This window comes from Podarcis gaigeae, assembly GCF_964106915.1.
Source record: "Podarcis gaigeae genome assembly, chromosome: 5".
Lineage (NCBI taxonomy): Eukaryota > Metazoa > Chordata > Lepidosauria > Squamata > Lacertidae > Podarcis > Podarcis gaigeae.
Genome location: NC_139681.1, coordinates 5037525 through 5057479, shown reverse-complemented (window position 1 = coordinate 5057479; position 19955 = coordinate 5037525). Strand labels below are relative to the sequence as shown.

The following is a 19955-nucleotide window of genomic DNA, read 5'->3' as shown; positions in this document are numbered from 1 at the left end:
TGGGTCTTCTTTTCCCCCTTTTTGAAGATTTTGGAGACAACGTTTGCCCACCTCCAGTCTTCAGGGGCTCCACCTGTTCTCCAAGGATTCTCAAAGATTAAAGGCAATCAATAGATTATTGATTCCCATAATCTCTCATCCCTAGTCATGCTGACTGGGGCTGAACCCAACAATACTTGGAGGTGGGCAGATTCTTCTCCATTTTATAATAGCACAGTGGCAAAAATAAATTTAGTTAAGCCCTCTCACTTCGTATTTTAAGGCAAAGAGTATACTTCAATATCACAGTTCTCTTTTGAAAATAACAACTCCATATATTTTTGTTTTCCCTTAGAGGACTTGTTTATAATAATAACTCTTGGCACAAGTACCGCTCCAGCGGGAAGGTAAACGACATTTCCGTGCGCTGCTCTGGTTCACCAGAAGCGGCTTAGTCCTGCTGGCCACATGACCCGGAAAAACTGTCTGTGGACAAATGTCGGCTCCCTCAGGCATTAAAGCGAGATGAGCGTGCAACCCCAGAGTCATCCGCAACTGGACTTAACTGTCAGGGGTCCCTTCCCTTTTTTTTTTAAACCTGGGCAGCACTGGGGCGGGGCAGGGAGGTCAGGACTGAGTGGACACACCAGTAGGAGCCTCTGCCAATGTGTCTGTGCGGCCCTGACCTCCCTGCCCAGATCCAACATTTTTCTGGTAAACCCCATTCAGGAAAACCGTAGCAAAATTCTGCAACTCCACCCTGTCCTGGCAGCTTCTCCTGAAAGCTACCCGGTGTGGAAAAAGAACAACTTGAAAACATAAAAATTAAACTACGTTCCAAGCATTTCTGAAGAAAGCTGGTTTAGGGTCAAGGGTACCGGTAACCAGCAGAGGCAGCTAACAATAGTGAGCAAGCATGTAGTTGCTAGTAAAAACTGTACAGGGAGTTCTGCCAAAATTCTTATCAGGAGTACCTGTAATAATGGTCTTAGTCTCCCTTGCAGAATAGTAGAGTATTTTTTTATCATTTTTCCTAACCCCAGACTGGCTCCATTTTCTGCTTCAAAGCCACTTCCAACCCACTTGTTTCTTGGGGGCGGGGAAGGATTATTAAGAGAGTTTTTAGTATGATTCCCTGCAGTTGGGCGTAGGGTTGCCAACTGTTCCATCGACCCCTGAATCGATTCTTTTAGCAGCAGCTTTATCTGCCATTGTAATATCCCCCCCAGGCACAGTCCCCCATCATCTCCCAAGACAAAGGGTACCACCCAGTATCCAGTGGGAAGGGTACTCACCGTGCGAGGAAACCTTGCAGTGGGTCTGCCGTCATACCAGGAAGCAGGAGAACTCAAATAGCAATATTGATTTATGAATTAATGCTCAACAGCTATAGAAAGAGCCACACCCAGACCACATACGTCTTAAAGAAACAAACCACTCTCACTACCCCCACTACTAAAAAGACCACATTGATTTCTGTGACAGGAAAAAGATAATTTGCTACTTCTATTGTTTTTATTAATTAAATTTGTACACTGCCCTGCTTTGCGAGCCTCACTGCTACAACTGGAGACTGAAAAGGGTTCCTAGATCCAATTCCCTATTTGACACTGCATCAGAATTCTGAATAAAGTTTATATATTTCTGTACTCCCCAAAAAAGTTTTGGGTCACCCAAAATACTTTTGGATTCCCCTTGAGTGGCTCTACTGCAAAGCACTGTTTTTGGGCACCATCTTTTCTAGCAGGCCCCCTTCCACTTAGAAAAGGGAGTAAAGCAAATACATTCCCATATCTTGAGTTTGTAGTTAATGCATATGTTTCTTTAAATCACTAGAGCGTCTGTGTGTAGCAATCTAGCCAGCATTTGTTTGCCGTTGCCTGTAAAACTCCACTCCTAAAAGCAGAGCCAGTTTTTTTCTCTCCCAGCTTGTTGAGACACACACCTCCACACATCCTCTAAACAGTTAAAGCATAAATAAAGCCTTTGAATTCCAGAAACTAAGTGATTATTCCAATCAGATTCACTCAAGCTCCAAGGTCTGCTAACATTTAGCTACTCCACAAGCTACACATCCTCTTCTGTGAGACTGTCCCTTCCAAATAACATTTGCTTCTTTACAAGTCACTTATAGAAGTTGGGTTGGTATTGAAGCCATAATGCTTACATTGGTCAAAAATTCACTTTTGTTATGTGATCTTAGAAGGGGTGTGGCTATGATGGCTGTCATGAAGACTTCCTGCTCTTCAGAATGTACTGCCATACCACTGCTCCTTAGTAGAGAATCTCCTTGGTGGATCTGTGATGATCCAAAGCTTATTTTGGAGTGCAGACCCTGTTCCTTAGTCATGAGGGCATCATGCTGATACGGAGGGGGGGGGCATGTCTTCTTCACCTTCTTCTTCGCTACAGTATATCAATTTATTTCCAATTGTCAATGTCAAAAGGGACTAAAATCTATAAAATTCATAGAAAATCAACGTGCCAATTTGCTCAATTTCTCTAGGACTCCATCACACCTCCCCTGTCCTCCATAATCCCTCAAGCAAGGTGTCAAGACCCTAATCCTGTCAAATCACTCTGCCAAGCCTTTCCTCCGGGCAATGCCAGGTGGCAGACTATACATATTGGGACCACTGTCTTCTCATCACCGGTACTCAGGAAGTGTTTATCTGCGCATATCTCCAACTCTGCATATTCCCCCTCCCCCCTCCATATGTTAATCCGTGTAACCCAACCTCTTCTTAATGTATTCATGATGTAATCTGTGTAACCCAACCTCTTCTTAATGTATTCATGATGTAACTGGGATGTATTTTGCACTATATTCTGGGACATGGAGGGAAGTTTCAAAAGTTTATGTCACCCCTTTCTCACTGTTCAATCTCGCCTTGAACCTGTTGCGCAATAAACTTGGATCTTCTGCACCTTGCTCCTGCCCGGCTGAGCTCATTTTCCTCCGCAGGGACCTACGGACTTAGTCCGACGAGCTGGGTGGCAGAGCAGCCTCACACCCAGATTTTACCATAACAATGCCAAAAAACAAAAATGAAGCTTTGGACCAGACATGATACCAGGTGATATTGTAGGGGAAAGTCTCCTTGTGGCTGGGATGTACAATTTGGAGCATGCAAAAACCAAGTGTGGTTTTAGCAAGCAGAGACAGCCCCCTGGTAGTGAACATGTCCCAAGCTTATTTATGGGTACATATATCCCAGTTCCATATTCACAGGGACCCTGGCAATTCTTGATGTGGGACTATCCTGGTTGAAAGAGACTGTTGGTTTTTTGTATCTTTATTTTAGATCTTGATATTTATGTGGAAATTGCTCGATTTCGTTCTGCATTTTTTTTTTTTATGTTTCATTTACTGTTTACAACCAGTGCTCTTTTTCTAAGGAAAAGCGTTGCTCGCCATGAAGTTGTTAAGGAAGTAAGTGCCACATTTCAACATTTGGGAAAGAAAGGTGCCAGTACTGAGACAAAACCCAGGTTTAGGATTTCAGTGTTTGATTATGTGAGGGGGAGGCTGCCAGTGTGATAGGGAAATAAAGCCCTGCGACCGCAGGAAATAATGGGTCCTTTTAAAACAGAGCTTTGGCGGAAGGCGGGGAGAAATTCCTGTTTGCTGGCTGGGAGAGGGTATGAAGAGAGTAGGTTTCATGGCTGGCTTACTGCTGAAACTATGAGGGGAGCAACAAGAAACACACTTGGGGCGTAATGCTCTGCACTCCCTCCATCAAACCTCAGGTGTAAATATGTGTACGTCATCCACATTTCTTAAAGACACTACAGACTCCACAATGTCTCATTCCAGCGAAACACAAATCCTGGTTAAGTGCCAAGACCCCTGGAATCTTGCTACTGTTCGGCAGAGATTGGGGTAGCAGGTAACAGTATTTTTTCATGTTGCAAGTCACCTTGAGTGTGGTTTGAACTGTGGAAAGACAGCATATACATGTATGAACATATGAAAATGTGAGTTTTCTGAATGATGGGAGGGGAGAAAACTGGTGGGAGGACATGGGAGGAGAATTTTTATGCATGACTAATTGGTTGTCTATTCTACAGTAAAGGCTGCTTTGTGGGGGGAAGGTGTTGGTTTTTATTTATTTGTTTTACAGTCAAACAGTGCATTGGACTTTATGAAATTGATCAGTAATAAACGTCATGCTTGGGCGTTCAGAGAACACCAGGTCACACCTTTGGGAACTGGCAAGCAAAGAAAAAAGGATAAGAAAAGAGGAAGCACAAGGGCAGATGTGTGCTGGAGTGATCACCTGAGCTAGAGCACACCTTATTCAGGGGCATACCTAGCCATTGGTAAGGTTGACCCCCGCCAAGGGCCCAGGCCCAGGGAGTGGCAAAAATATTGAGAGTGTGGACCCACTGCCCCATGCAGAAGGAGGCACTTGTCTCCAGCATGACCATCTTTGCATCAATAGAATTAGCAACAGCTTCCCCTGTGTGTGGGGGGGGGGCAGGGACTGAGCAATGGAGCCGTAAAGAAGCCAGGTGAAGCTGGGTTTCTCTTTGCCCATAGTTGCCAGAGTTGAGGATTGACTGGGCTCACTGGCACTGCTTGCAACACCTGCACAAATTAACAACTAGCAGTGTCCTCTCTCTCCTCACCACCACCACGTGTGTGCATTTGAGAGTAAAGTAAAAAGAGACTCAATCATTATTCACCCCGCCTGAAAATGCCCCTCTAAATAATTTTCACTCATGGTTGCCAGATTCTTGATCAGCGTCCTATCTCTAAAGAAGAGAAACGGACTCCTGTGTGGCTCGGATAATCCCTTTAAACCATGATCTATGTTTTAGGATGTAATTAGGTGATATCACCATTGATATCTTCGATTAATTTATGAGCAGAGGGCGATGTTTAGGTTACAAATTTATTGTAATGTATGAAGGTGGTCTTTTGTTTTTGTTTTGCTTTGGTTCCTGTTTGTCTTTTGTAAGTTTTGGCGGTTTTAAATTTGGAGGTTTAAGTATATTATGTTGGTATGGGAAACTGTCGTGTGACGGGCCAATGGCCGTAATAAAGATCAATCCAATCCAATCCAATCAAATCCTCTAAATAATTTAGGAAATATAGGGAGCTGCCTCAAAATGAGTTAGATCATCCAACCATCAGTGTCATCTACACTGACTGGTAGCAGTTCTCAAGGGTTTGAAGGAAGGTGTGGGGGACAGGGGGGCAATGATACATTCCTTGCCAAGGGTGCAAGAGAGCCCAGGTATGCCTCAATGCTCCCCAGTGGGGTCTGGGGAGTTCACTGCACCCCACTGTGCCGCTCAAGCCTGTGTCTGCCAACTTGAAAGGCAGAACGGGTGCCACCTGGGAGTGTGTCCCTTCCATGGGTCGAGCCTCCGTCTCCAGCATGATTCGTGCTTGGTTCCTCCTTAGTCTGGAATATTGGCATTAATCAAGAGGTGCTCCTGGACTGCCAATAGACTGCAATCCACCAGCTGCCCAAAGTGCAAGAGGAAAATGCGGTCAGCTGCAAGAATGATGTAATGAAGATTGACTGTCAGGGACTGGAATGAAGAGGAAGAGGAATGATGGAGATCGCCGCCACCCCCCACTTCTCCTGTAGCTGACAGGGGAGAGGGAGGCCGGGTTGAGTTACAGCCGAGCTGTGAGGGAGATAACAAGGCAGAGACAGGCAAGCAGCCAAGTTATGAGGAGTTAGGAGAAGCAGCGGGGGAGATAGAGCAGCCAGTGGACATGATCCGCCATCCCCTAGAATGCGACATTCATTAAGGGTGCAAGAGCAACGAATGCAGAGGTGTTTGTCCATGGGGGGGGGGGGTCTTTGTAGGGTCAGAGGCTGTTGGGGAAGAGGGAAGAGGGAGGAGCCAGAGCGAGCAACTCCATAATGGAGAAAGGACTGGATTCTCTGTCTGCCACCATAATGACTGAATAAATCATAAGTAAAAGCTTTCTTGTTTTCTCCCTGCTTCTTGAAACCATCAGGGGGAGGGAGAGAATTGCTCAAGCCTGACATTGACGGATGACAACTGAACACTAAATAAGAAATGATGCAGCTATGGGAGGAAATGATCGACATGTATGTTTGCAACAGGAGCAGGAAACCTGATTTTAAGAAATTGTATTAAAGTAAAGTAACTGTGAGGTTTTTCGCAGGTACCAGGACAGGGTTACCACGAGACCTACTCACCCACCGTCAAGTATGAGAGCATTCGGCTGATGCTCAAGATTGCTGCAGAGGAGAAACATGACATTAATACAGCTTTTTTGTACGGGGTTTTGGGGGAGGAGCTGTATATGCTTCCACTTGACGGGATGCAGATACAGAAGGGAATGGTCTGTAAACTTCGGAAATCCTTATATGGTCTCAAGCAGAGTGCCAGGTGTTGGAACACAAAACTCACTGAGACGTTGCTTTCTCTAGGTTTTCACCAGGGCAAAGCTGATCCATGTGTGTTTGTCAAGGAGGAGGGGCAAAACAAACTGTATTGTTTATGTTTTGTTGATGATCTTCTGATGTTTTGGAAGAATCAGGCTTTGTGCCAAAGCACACTAGCTCAGCTGAAGGAGCACTTGGTGAGGAATCCAACTATCTTTCTCTGCAGGTGGAGAAGGACCAAGCAGGTAATTTTCTGGTACACCAAACACAGAAAATTGCTGATGTATTAACCAGGTTGAATTTGGTTGATGCAAACCCAGCAGACACACCGATGGTGACAAGTTACCATGTAGATAGTACTGCTGAAGCGTTTTCTGACACAACGCTGTACAGATGCATTCTAGGCAAGTTGAACTTCATTGCTAGATGCTCAAGACCTGACATAGCTGTAAGCACTAACCTGCTTAGCAGACATGCTAACAATCCTACTGTTCAGGATTGGAAAGCTCTGAAACGCATAGCCCGCTATTTGAAAGGGACTTTGCACTACAGGCTGAGGTTCACCAGTCAGAAGACTGGAGGTCTTGAAATCTTTGCAGATGCAAGTTTTGGAAGTGATACCACAGATGGTACAAGCACTTCTGGAGTCTGCTACATGTACAACCACTGTAAGCCTAAGTTCCTGTGAAGCAGAACTCAATGCTCTGTCATTTTCACTCATGGATTGTGAGTGGTTGATGCAACTGTTTAAGGACATCAGAGTTTCTGTGAAATGTCCTATACAAGTGTATCAAGACAATAGATCCTGTTTGACTTTGCTGAACTCAGAGAGTTGCAAGCAGAGAACCAAGTACTTGCAGATTAAGCTACATCGTGCAAGAGAGTGTATTCAGAAAGGACTCATTCAGGTGTCCTACATGGCAGGAAATGAAATTCCTGCTGATCTGTTGTCTAAGGTTGTTAACCGAGAACAACTTAAGGTTTATGTACAGAGGTTGCAATTGGGTTGAACCACAGGTACTACAAGTTACACGAAAAGGGGGAGGATGTTAGGATATTTCCGTTTCACCTTAAAAGGGAGCAGGATGTTTGTGTCACAGCCTGCGTATTTCCTGTTCACAGGATGTTTCTGTTGTGTCTTTGCTTTCGTTTCTCTCTGTGTGTCTGAGACATTGAAGCAGGCAGTCATGTTTTTTTCTTTGTTCTGACCAACGCTGAATAAACTTGTAAATATGCTCTCCTGCGTGCATCTCCTGCTGTGCGAACTCTGCTGATAGAGCGTGCATCAGCTCTGGAATGTGGCAAGCTATTTCTGGAGCTTATGTCGCTAATTGATTGATACTGTATCTACGGGAGATCGATGGACGTCCAGAGTCGACGTGGAGGCAGTGATGGCCTTTGTCTCCCTGGCAGTATCCCAACAGTAATTTGGTTGGATTTGTAATAATTTGGAAAAAAAAAATTGGAAAAAAAGAGAGAACCCGGGTATGCCTCTGTCCTTATTCCAGATTTAGAAGATGTGGAACAGGGAGGGAGAACATTGAACAAAATTTAAGCATTTACAGTTCCAGCCTTCCCTTCTCATACGTATTCACCCATTTCTGGTTAGCGTTTTTATTAACAATGTTGTTGCAGGATTGAGGGTATTTAAAAAAATCCTACTTTGATTGGCAAATGGTAACTCTCATTCAGCTTTGGGCAGACAACTTCACTTTATTTTCTCCTGTGAAGAGAGATGTTGTAGCAGTTCCATTTTAAAGGCATGTGAACGCTTGACATTTGGGCAGAAAATGGAAATATATATATTTGACTCATTTAAGACTTTTAAGGCCAAGTGTAACATGACAGGAAAAACCAAAACACAGCCGTTCTTCAAACTATGCACTGGTCTGAACTTTGAAATGTAGTTCTCCAAACAACCATTTACAAAAAATGCATATATATGGGGAAAGTATTCATAAGCACAACTGTATTTATATTAATGACAATAACATATTAAAAATGCAGTGTGCTGGGAGAAATTGCCTGAAAAAATGTGTACATTATGGCATACAAAAATGTCTTTATTGGGAAAATTTCACATTAAAGTACTGAGGATTTTTTAAATAAAAAAGACAACAAATTGCTACAGAAATGTGGAGAACTGAATTTAAGATCGGAAAAAATGAGGAATGGGGAGAATCAAAATTGGCAGCACCTTTCTACAAATGGGTTACTGGCAACAGGATTTCTAAAAAGTATTTTATTCTAAATATAAATGCATACACAAAGGCAAGAAAACAACAAAGTAATAATTACAACTAATTGTGTGTGTGTGTGTGCATACAGCCTAATATTTCTTATTGTTTCTCTCTCCCCAAAATTATATTTAGTCATGCAATGTTTTTTTTTTCAAATCTTATTTATATTTTTTAAAAATTAAAATCCTTCAAATAGCACTAAGTTTTATTTACTTTTCCTAGAACTGGTGACCATGAACTTTCAAACTGTTCTGACTTTTGATCTCACTTTTTCAGTAAGCTCAGATACCCACTTTACCCTGCTATTTTTACAATGTCGGCAATTCCAAAGTTCTCCATTGTGCAGCTAATAACATTTTTGCAGCTCTTGTTAAATTCCCAAACAGTGGTGTCTAGTTGGACTGATTCTAGTGCCAAGGACATCGTATGAATGCTGCAGAGCAAATGAACAAAATAACTTGCATGCATGATCTGAGAAAAAAAGCCACCCAGAAGGACTCACAGTTTGTCACTTAAGCTCAGCAGGGCCATTCTTTGTGACTTTCCATTGCTTTCTGTAAAGAAGGTAGGTACAGATCTGATCCAGCAGAAAGAGATTCTGAAGAGGCATGAATGCTTGATCTCAGCCCTGGGTAGATGCGTGTGTTTTTTTGAACTACGATTTGCATGTCTAAGTTCCTCTTTCTCTTGCTGGCCGTTGGTTCACTTTGCTGCCTCCCAATACTCTTCTTTCTCTTTCTCTGAGTGCTTTCAGAGGGAAAGTTCTTCTCAGCATTCTTTAATGATTAGTGTGAAAAAGAACCCTCCTCCTGGAAGCGCCCACAGAATTTAATAACTACTTATTTGTTTTAAAGCATTTATAAACGTCTTAATAAAATTTAAATAATTTGTAAGCATCGTACAACATGAAAGAGCAAACAATATCATGAGAACAAAAATGCTGCACGAAAGTGCCAAAATTGTAGTATAAAAACCATACATAAACACACACACAAGGAATTCAAACAAAGAAAATCAGCGTCCTGTCTTAGGGGTCAGGGAATGTGTGCACACAGCAGTTTAGAGTGGATATGATGCACTTCTGGTGTGCATGCTTTTCATATCACCCACACAATGTTGCCCTAATCAAAATGGCAGCCCCCATGTCCCCCCCCCCAACATTAAATCCTGAAGGAGTGTCTCCACCCCCATCATTCTGCCCGGACGCTGAGGTCCAGCGCCGAGGGCCTTCTGGCGGTTCCCTCATTGCGAGAAGCAAAGCTACAGGGAACCAGGCAGAGGGCCTTCTCGGTAGTGGTGCCCGCCCTGTGGAACGCCCTCCCACCAGATGTCAAAGCGATAAACAACTACCTGACATTCAGAAGACATCTTAAGGCAGCCCTGTTCAGGGAAGTTTTTAACGTGTGATATTTTACTGTATTTTTTTGTTTCTATGGAAGCCGCCCAGAGTGGCTGGGGAGGCCCAGCCAGATGGGTGGGGTATAAATAAATTATTATTATTATTATTATTATTATTATTATTATTATTATTATTATTAAATCAGATTTTCCCGATCTGCAGATAATCCTCTAGAAGAAGAAGAAATAATCCAACATCAATTGGCATGTTACCATAGGCGCCGACTCCATGGGGCCTGAGGGGGCCCGAGCCCCCTCAAAAATTCGTTTGGGGGGGCAGAGCCCCCCCAATAATTTAAGAAAATTATTACCGTAAATTTCGCTCTATAGCACACAGATTTTTTCTCCTAAAAAGTAAGGGGAAATGTCTGTGCGTGTTATTGAGCGAATGTGTGGTCCCTGGAGCTGACTCACCGGAGCGCAGGGGCAAAAATAGGCAAAAATCAGGCAAAAATCAGATCGGGCGGTCGGGCGGAGGGAAGGCGGAAGCTGCTGCTTTCCTGCATTCTGCCTCAGGGTCTTACTGCCCACCCGCTTCTGTTGCTGCGTTTGCTCAAACTCAACAAAGAGCAGGGAATCCCCTGCCCTCCTGGCAAGCAGAGGGTTAAGGAAAGGATCAAGTCCTTCCTTCTAATTCTTTCCTAGTCACACTGCGTGCAGGCTCCAGCCCACCACCTCCTCCTCTCCGTGCTCTAGGGACTCACAGGCAGCCGAAAAACATGCAGGTCGGGGAGAGAGAGAGAGAGAGAGAGAGAGAGGGCTGGCTTGGGGGGGGGACTTTTGCCTTCCTTTCCTCCCCCCCCACCCCGTTAAACTCCTCCCCTGCATTCTTAGCCAGCTGCTTCTCCGCACACCCCTCTTGTGCTTCTTGTCCCTTCTGTGTTTTTCCTTCCCTCCCCATTTAAAACGTGGTGACAAAGCACGGATCCACATGGATCCTCAGGATTTTTGCATTGGGTCACCCCAAATTCACCATCAGTTCACATTACATGTCCATGGCTACAGTCTGTACCAAAAAAATCACACACCCACTGTTGCCTGGGGCTGCAATGGTGCAAAAACGTGGTTACAAAGCATGGATCCACAGGATCTTTGTACTGGGTCACCCCAAATTCACCATCAGATCACATAGCATGTCCATGGCTACAGCCTGCACCAAAAAAATCACGCACCCACTGTTGCCTAGGGTCACAGTGGTGCAAAAACGTGGTTACAAAGCACGGATCCACATGGATCCTCAGGATCTTTGCATTGGGTCACCTCAAATTCACCATCAGATCACATAGCATGTCCATGGCTACATCTTGCAACAAAAAAATCACGCACCCACTGTTGCCTAGGGTCACAGTGGTGCAAAAACATGGTTACAAAGCACGGATCCACATGGATCCTCAGGATCTTTGCATTGGGTCACCCCAAATTCACCATCAGATCACATAGCATGTCCATGGCTACATCTTGCACCAAAAAAATCACGCACCCACTGTTGCCTAGGGTCACAGTGGTGCAAAAACATGGTTACAAAGCACGGATCCACATGGATCCTCAGGATCTTTGCATTGGGTCACCCCAAATTCACCATCAGATCACATAGCATGTCCATGGCTACATCTTGCACCAAAAAAATCACGCACCCACTGTTGCCTAGGGTCACAGTGGTGCAAAAACGTGGTTACAAAGCATGGATCCACATGGATCCTCAGGATTTTTGCATTGGGCTACTCCAAACTCACTGTCAGATATTAAAAATCTTTATAAAATAGAGAATTAAATACATACAGAATGTTAAATTTTCAGTTTTGAAATATTAGTACTAGTTTAGTACTGTATTTCTATATTACTATAGTACTGTATTAGTTATTTTCAAATACTTAAATATTTTTAGGGTGTAAGACCCAATTAAAGCCCGATATTTACATACAGTATTACAGTATTTACATACAGTATTAGGCATACTGTATTAACTTTATTAACTGTATTAAAGCATTAACTTTGAGATATTATATTTATTTAATGAACCCTCAGCCTTATTCAAAGTAAGCTTAAATTAGCTATTTCACTTATTAATCAAAGTGCTATTACTGTGCGACAGCAATATTTTATGTTTTATTCTTTTAATGATAGTTTAGGATTTATTTAAATATCATTTTAGTCTTTTCAGAGCTATATATTCACTGCTCTGTAATAGTCTATAAGCATAATTGTTACTGTAAATTAAATTAGCTTTTTACGAAAATACAGTGCGTGTTTTTGTTTTGTTTCTTTTTTCAAAGCCAAAAAGTGTTTCAGGCTTGTCGAGTTTCCCGGAGTGTGGAGTTATAGAGAGTCGAGTTTTCGGGGTTCTAATGTTGATCATATGACTCTAAAATACTTTAAAAAAACTTTAAAACTCACTAATTTTCATCTAAAATTTAGAAAACTTCCCGGGGCAGGACCTCGGTATGGGCCCCCCCAATATTTTTTATAAGTCGGCGCCCCTGCATGTTACTCCAGTGTGGACACACTGAAGCATATTGCGTGGGTTTGGTTTTGCTTCCTGTGTGTGTAGCGAGGTTTTCACTCTTCCACTCCAGTTTCCATCTCTTGTTGCTGGAGTCATAAGCAGAGTCATAACTGAGTTACCTGCATAATAAAGCAGAATATACAAAACAGATTTTTTTTTAAAAGGTTGCATATGGAGGAATAGTATGAAATGGTTTAAACATACAACAAATGATGCGTGCAGCAATGTTTAAATGAAACATTTAATACTATTCCTCCATATATTTGTTTTTCATGGGTCCACTTAGTTTTTGTATGCTGTATAGGCCATACTGTTCCTTTAAGTATATCGTTATAGGAAACACCTGAGGCTTGCTTCATATGTCCTATGCAATTGTGTTGCAAGTATCAGCAGCTACGCTATCTAGGGAGCACTGATCTTAGCGTGAATCTTACTTACATATTATGTTGAAAAGTATCAGGTATGTAACCTTTTTTATATTCTGTTTTGTATATTCTGCTTTATTATACAATGTATGCAGGTAGCTCAGTTCATCTGTTGTATGCCTTGTATCTTATTTCCAGCTGATAAAGACTATTACGAAATAGTAGTATCATTCAGGAGATACTGTCCTTTTGAGGCTTTTGAGACATCTTCTGTTGAAACCTTTAAAAAGCTATTGCGAGACTGTCCTTAGACATCCGTTCTGAACACACGGCTTGACGGTCCTTGATACCACTCTGTTATATTGTACATATGAATTTTGATTGGCTTATTCCTATAATTTGAATGATATCATTATTCTATTATATATTCTCTACTAACTATTAGGGATGCGGGTGGCGCCTAGGGCTTGCCGATCTACAGAGCCTAGGGCTAGCTACAGAGCCTAGGGCTTGCCGATCAGAAGGTCAGCAGTTCGAATCCCCACAACGGGGTGAGCTCCCGTTGTTCGGTCCCAGCTTCTGCCCACCTAGCAGTTCAAAAGTGCAAGTGCAAGTAGATAAATAGGTACTGCTCCAGCAGGAAGTTAAATGGCGTTTCCGTGCACTGCTCTGGTTCGCCAGAAGTGGCTTAGTCATGCTGGCCACATGACCCGGAAGCTGTCTGCGGATAAACACCAGCTCCCTTGTCCTGTAGAGCGAGATGAGCATGCAACCCCAGAGCCGTTCGTGACTGGACCTAATGGTCAGGGGTACCTTTACCTTTACCTACTAACTATTAAACAGGTTGTGTTTGTGTAGATGTTATTGGTTCTTATTGCAACACAGGGGTTTGTTTTTGGTTCGGAGTCATAAGTGTGGCAGTGCGCAAAACATACTGTTTCGCAGCAGCAGCAGCAGTGCATTGTATAGCATCTTCTAAGAAAACTGTTGCTACGGCAACGCACAAGCACAGGGTTTGGTACTGATGCTGAATTCAGCTGGGAAGAGCCGCAGCAATGCTGCCACACTGACTGGGATGGAGTGCAGGGAGCAAGGGTCACACAGCAGCAAGAGTCATAGACTATATCAATTTAAAATTATATATCTAGCCCTTAGGGCTGCAAAAGTAGTCTCTGAAGTATTTGAAGGCACTAAATTATATTGTACTCTATTGGACAACTGGTCCATTTAGTTAAGTATTATTTTCTCCTCAAACCAAGTGACTCTAGCTACTGGAGAAAGTTCACCACTCCCTACTGGGATCAAGTGAATCACAAGATCAGAATACACCAAGGTTTGGAAAGACGATAGTATATGCTCGTTTATTTGAATCCTTATTCGACATCCTAATAACCAAATTGCCCCATTCTCACTCGCACAGGCCACCTAAGAAACTGAGGTTTGGCTCAGATAAAACTAGGCAAAGCTGCAGGCTCTGATGCCATCCCGTCTGCACTAATTAAAGCCAAGCCAGACTGGTGGGCTCTGATTCTAGCGGAACTATTCACTGTAGTGGACAGAACTGGAATTATGCCTAATTCATGGCAGAAATCCATAATTGTCCCAATCTTTAAAAAGGGGGACAAAAAGTTACCTTCCATCGACTAATAAGCCTATTGTCAAATATTGGGAAATTGTATGCAAAATATCTATTATCTAAATTAGCTACATGGGTTGACATGAACAACATCATAGGCCCAGAGCAGGCAGGGTTTAGGCCAGGGAAATCCACTTTGCATAACTGTATGGTGTTATCCCATTTAGCCACCAAGTACATGCAGCACCATAAAGAAGGCCTTTATGTGGCCTTTTTCGATCTTAAGGCTGCTTTTGACTCAATCGACAGGGGGCTGTTATGGCCCAAACTGGAGTCACTGGGCTTAGACCCTAGGTTACTTTACCTTGTTAAAAAGCTTTACATAAATAATACCTGTCATATAAGAATAACTCCAAGAGACAAGGTGTCATACCCTGTTGTTATAAATCGAGGTGTGAAACAGGGTTGTGTAATTGCTCCCTCTCTTTTTAATCTCTTCTTAAATGACCTTCCACATTACTAAAACAGTTGGATGCTCACAGCCCAAAACTCAATGCATCAAAAATTCCCATTCTCCTATATGCAGATGATATGATTCTGCTCTCACGGACTAGAATTGGCTTAAAGCGTTTGTTAATTGCCTGTATCAACTACCTGTCTAGAATGAAAATGAGTATGAATTTCGATAAATGCAAAATAATGGACTTTGGGAATTCTCGTAAGAGATATAGTTGGGTTTTTGGTGAGAAACACATCCAGCAGGTATTTGAATTCAACTATTTGGGGATCACTTTCCATCACAGGTTCCGGTGGTCTTCGCACTGCGCAGGGGCGGTCAATGCCAGCAAGCTGTCTATGCATGCCATTTTGTGCTTCTTTGTAACAAGAAGTAACCAACACATCCCCTTCTGCCCTCAAGGTTTTTAATGCTAAAGTTAGAGCTCAACTGCTCTATGGAATTTCAATCTGGATGTTTACCCAGTCAGTGGAATGAGTGCAGGCAGCCTTTTCTTTTTAAGATTTTCGCTGTCCCATGTTGCATACCTTACACAGCCCTGTGTTTAGAGGGAGGCCAATATAAGCTAGAGACAGTTGCCTGGACAAGTTTTCTTTTATGCTGGCTAAACATTTGTTTTTCAGCAAACAAAGATACTTTACTTAGCGAAGTTAAGTACCTTCCCGTACCCAGGGCTACAACTGTTTTGCACAAAGATACTCCTGCCAACCTAGCAGTTCGAAAGCATGTCAAAGTGCAAGTAGATAAATAGGTACCACTCCGGCGGGAAGGTAAGCGGCATTTCTGTGCGCTGCTCTGGTTCGCCAGAAGCGGCTTAGTCATGCTGGCCACATGACCCGGAAGCTGTACGCCAGCTCCCTCGGCCAATAAAGCGAGATGAGTGCCGCAACCCTAGAGTTGGACATGACTGGACTCTTTACCTTTACCTTTACAGCAACTCAGGCTTCCAGAAGATCTCCTGGGTGTTGTGGCTTTCCCAATCACCAAGGCCATGTTAAAAACTAGGCTGTGGTACATAGATCATCAGGAACTAATCTCAGCTGCAGAAAAAACATGTCCCCCTCTTTATTTTTGACTTGCTTGGGCGCAGGAAATTAACCTTAATTATTTACAATTTTGTTTAACCCTCAAGAAAGAAGAGCTTTTTCACTGCCTAGGTTCAATTCTAATCCTTCTAACCTCCTTTGGGGTAGGTTTACAGGTATGGCAGAAGGCGATTTGCCCATGTGATGCCCACCTGGTGCAAACTCTAGCTCACATGGCCCTTAAATGTAAAATGTATGATGATCTCCGCCAACAATTTTTAGAACATCTATGTATTCCAGCATGGAAACCAGAGACGGGGGTTAAAAAGGTAAAAGGACCACTGACCATTAGGTCCAGTCATGACCGACTCGCTTTATTGGCCGAGGGAGCCGGCGTACAGCTTCCGGGTCATGTGGCCAGCATGACCAAGCCGCTTCTGGTGAACCAGAGCAGCGCACAGAAATGCCGTTTACCTTCCCACCAGAGCGGTACCTATTTATCTACTTGCACTTTGACATGCTTTTGAACTGCTAGGTTGGCAAGAGCTGGGACCGAGCTCACCCCATCGCGGGGATTCGAACCGCTGACCTTCTGATCGGCAAGTCCTAGGCTCTGTGGTTTAACCCACAGTGCCATGCCTCTTGTAACAGGGGAGAGACCAGGAGCTCACCAAGACAGTAGCTAAGTTCCTCTATTTGATTTTTTGTAGCCGAAGTACACTACAGGATCCTGCCCTTGCTGGAGACCCACAGAGGTGAAATAGATTGCTCGCCTCTTCTTCTCTCTGGCAAATGACTGTACTGTTGAAATGGTGATGTGATCACACTGGCTTTTTTATTCTGAATGTTTGTAAGTGATGCCAATAAAGGTTTGATGATGGTGGTGATATTATTTTCTCTCATTAGGAGCAGCTCCTACACAGGGATCTATTGCTACCGGGGGGGGGGGGTGGCTCATGCCTAGAAACCATGAGTCCATGCAGATTTCTACTTGTTCCATGCCTTCCAGGCACAGGTCCAAGCAGTTTTCAGTTTGCCCTCCCCCCCTTTCCCTTGGAAAGCCCATTCTTTAGCACCACATCGGAACAAATATCAAACCACGTTAAACCTGATTGGTGTTTGCTCCAGTTCAGCTGTAAATATCAGGCATACCTGGGGGAGAGCAATGGGACAAGCAAACATCTGAACAAGCACGAGGTGCAACTGAGACCTTACACATGCAAAGTGCACCCTTTTCCACAAAAGTAGGTCCTTCCCTAGAGCTCTGTAGGCAATTCCATGCAGAATCTCCAAAGCCAGAGTAAGATTTCCATTTGTCAGGGTTGGGACTCATGGCTAGCAAAAACAGAATCAATTCTGCACCAATTTTATACAGGATTGCCTATCTGGCAGCACAAAAAGGATTACCTTCTCAGAGTGTTGCCATTGTGTAACTCCAAGGGACCTATAGCCCTTTCAAAATTAAAACAGGCAGTGGATCTAGTGGGATTCTCCTATTCTATGCCTCCACAATCCAAGGCAGTAAAAGGTAAAGGACCCCTGCACGATTAAGTCCAGGCAAAGGCTACTATGGGGTTGTGGAGCTCATCTTGCTTCTGGCCGAGGGAGCCGGCATTTGTCCACAGACAACTTTCCAGGTCATGTGGTCAGCATGACTAAACTGCTTCTGGTGCAATGGAACATCGTGATGGAAACCATAGCACATGGAAAGGTCACTTACCTTCCCGCCGGAGTGGTACCTATTTATCTACTTGCACTGATGTGCTTTCGAACTGCTAGGTTGGCAGGAGCAGGGACCGAGCAACGGGAACTCACCCCATTGCTGGGATTCGAACCACTGACCTTCTGATCAGCAAGCCCAAGAGGCTCAGTGGTTTAGACCACATCACTTGTGGATACCAGCTGCTGAAAACCCCAGGGCAGGGGAGAGGGCTCTTGTGCTTGGTTCCTGAGACCTCTGGCTGTTCACTCTGAGAATAGGAGGCTGGGCTAGAAGAGGCATTGGCCTGATCCAGAAGGCTCTTCTTATGTTCTCATCCAAATTCAAGATAAATGCAGGGAAACTTGGTTGTGTTGTTAATTAGTACTGAAGACAGTACAATAAATTATTCAGTGTCCAATTTTGTATGTCATTAGTAACAACGGCAGAATGAGTGATCCTTGAGAGCTTGGCAGGTGTACATGCATTCAATATTTATAAATATTTGTCATGCACTGAAAAATCTATGAACAATAAGGGCAAATGCCACTACATAGCACTATTGTCAAGCTGTAGTCAATGAGAGTCACTTCTTTGACATTGCCACTGAACCCCTGATACAGCTATCAATCTTTCTGGTTGATGCGGGCCTGTGATGTGGTCGCTTTAATAAAATTCCCCATGGCTTCTTCCCAAATTGCTCCAGTAAGATGAGTCTCCCAGAGCCCCACTGGTAGAACCACTCAGACATGAGAGGTGTGGGATGTATCATCACTGAAGCAGTCAGATACAATATTTCCTGTTGCCCAGAGTGGACACACAGGGAAATGTTGCCCCAGACAGGGTAGACATCCTGTCATACCTGCTCTGGAGCCTCCCCTCCCCCCGCTGTGTGTGACCAAGTAGATGGGCGTGACCCTAGCAGACCCTATAAAAGGGCTAGTCACAAAGCCATCTTCCTCTCTTTTGCCTTTTTTTGGCTCTCTTTTGCTCTCTGCTAGCTCTTAGCCAGCAGCACATGACTCATCCTTACAGGGGATGGAAGGCCCAAGGTAGAAAGTCTGAGGCCGAGCTCAGACTTCTTTTCTCTACAAATGTTACTGTAACCACAAGATAAAACCAGCCTTCAGAATACTGCTGTGGACTGAATGTAAGTGAACTTTGCTCTCACTTTTAATCAAGACTGTCATGTTATTAATATTACCGTATTTTTCGCCCTATAGAACACACTTTTTCCCCTCCAAAAATGAAGGGGAAATGTGTGTGCGTCCTACGGGGCGAATGCAGGCTTTCGCTGAAGCCTGGAGAGCGAGAGGCGTCAGTGCGCACCGACACCTCTCGCTCTCCAGGCTCCAGGAAGCTATCCACAAGCCTTGCGTGCCCGGGGGAACTCCCCCCGGGAGCGCAAGGCTTGCGGGCGGCAGCCTGCAGCGTGGAGCAAGGGGCGCCCTTTGGAGGACGACCCGTGCTTCGCGCAGGTGTCCGCAAACCTTGTGCGCCGGGGGGAACTCCCCCCGGGCGCACAGGGCTTGTGGGCAGCAGCCGGCAGCGCGGAGCACGGGGCGCCCTCCGGAGGACGCCCCGTGCTTCGCGCAGGTGTCCGCAGCCTGCCAAGCGCCCCGCGCGCCAGACAGACATCCACAGCGTGGGGAGCCCTGCAGGAGTTCCCCGCAGGGCTCCCCACCCTGCGGATAGCAGCCTGCCGCCCGGCGGGCGGGCGGGGCACCCTGAAGCAGAGCACCCCGGACAGACATCCGCAGCGTGGGGAGCCCTGCAGGAGTTCCCCGCAGGGCTCCCCACCCTGCGGATCGCAGCCTGCCGCCCTGATAGCAGCCTGGCACCCTGAAGCAGAGCGCCCCATGCGCCAGACAGACATCGGCCAGCCCCACAAGCTCGGGGGACAGCGGGGAGGCTCAGTGCCGCCATCCCACTGTTCCCTGACCTGGTTTTTGGGGGGAAATAAAGGGGGAGAAATTCCTTTATTTCGCCCCCCCCCAAAAAAAGTAGGTGCGTCCTATGGGACGGAGTGTCCTATGGGACGAAAAATACAGTATTTGAAGAGGAAAATAAAAGGGGAAACTGACAACGAACAAGCCAGACTAGACTAGCCAGACTGGATTGCTCAACTTAAATGATTCTAACGAATTCATCAACTTGCTTCCAGCAATCTGCAAGGGAATGTGCTCTGCTGCTTGCTGACTAGTGTGAGAGAGGAGGGATAATTTTTCCCCAGTCTCAGTCAGTTTTACTGCACATAATTTTTCCCCTATCTCAGT

The 19955-nt window shown here is 44.6% G+C and overlaps 1 protein-coding gene across 11 annotated transcripts in view; it reads right to left on the bottom strand.

The window, feature by feature from the left end:
* Positions 1-19955, bottom strand: part of A4GALT (alpha 1,4-galactosyltransferase (P1PK blood group)) — a 64073-nt gene that overhangs the window by 13962 nt on the left and 30156 nt on the right. For 2 of the 11 annotated variants that reach the window (XM_083738917.1, XM_083738922.1), the window contains exon 1: positions 9099-9377. The exons of 8 other annotated variants lie outside the window; for them this stretch is intronic. The gene's annotated coding sequence lies outside the window, so the exon portion shown is untranslated. Of the gene's footprint in view, positions 1-1274; positions 1369-9098; positions 9378-19955 lie in introns of those variants that run through there. One more of the 11 variants, XM_083738925.1, reaches the window with a different exon arrangement.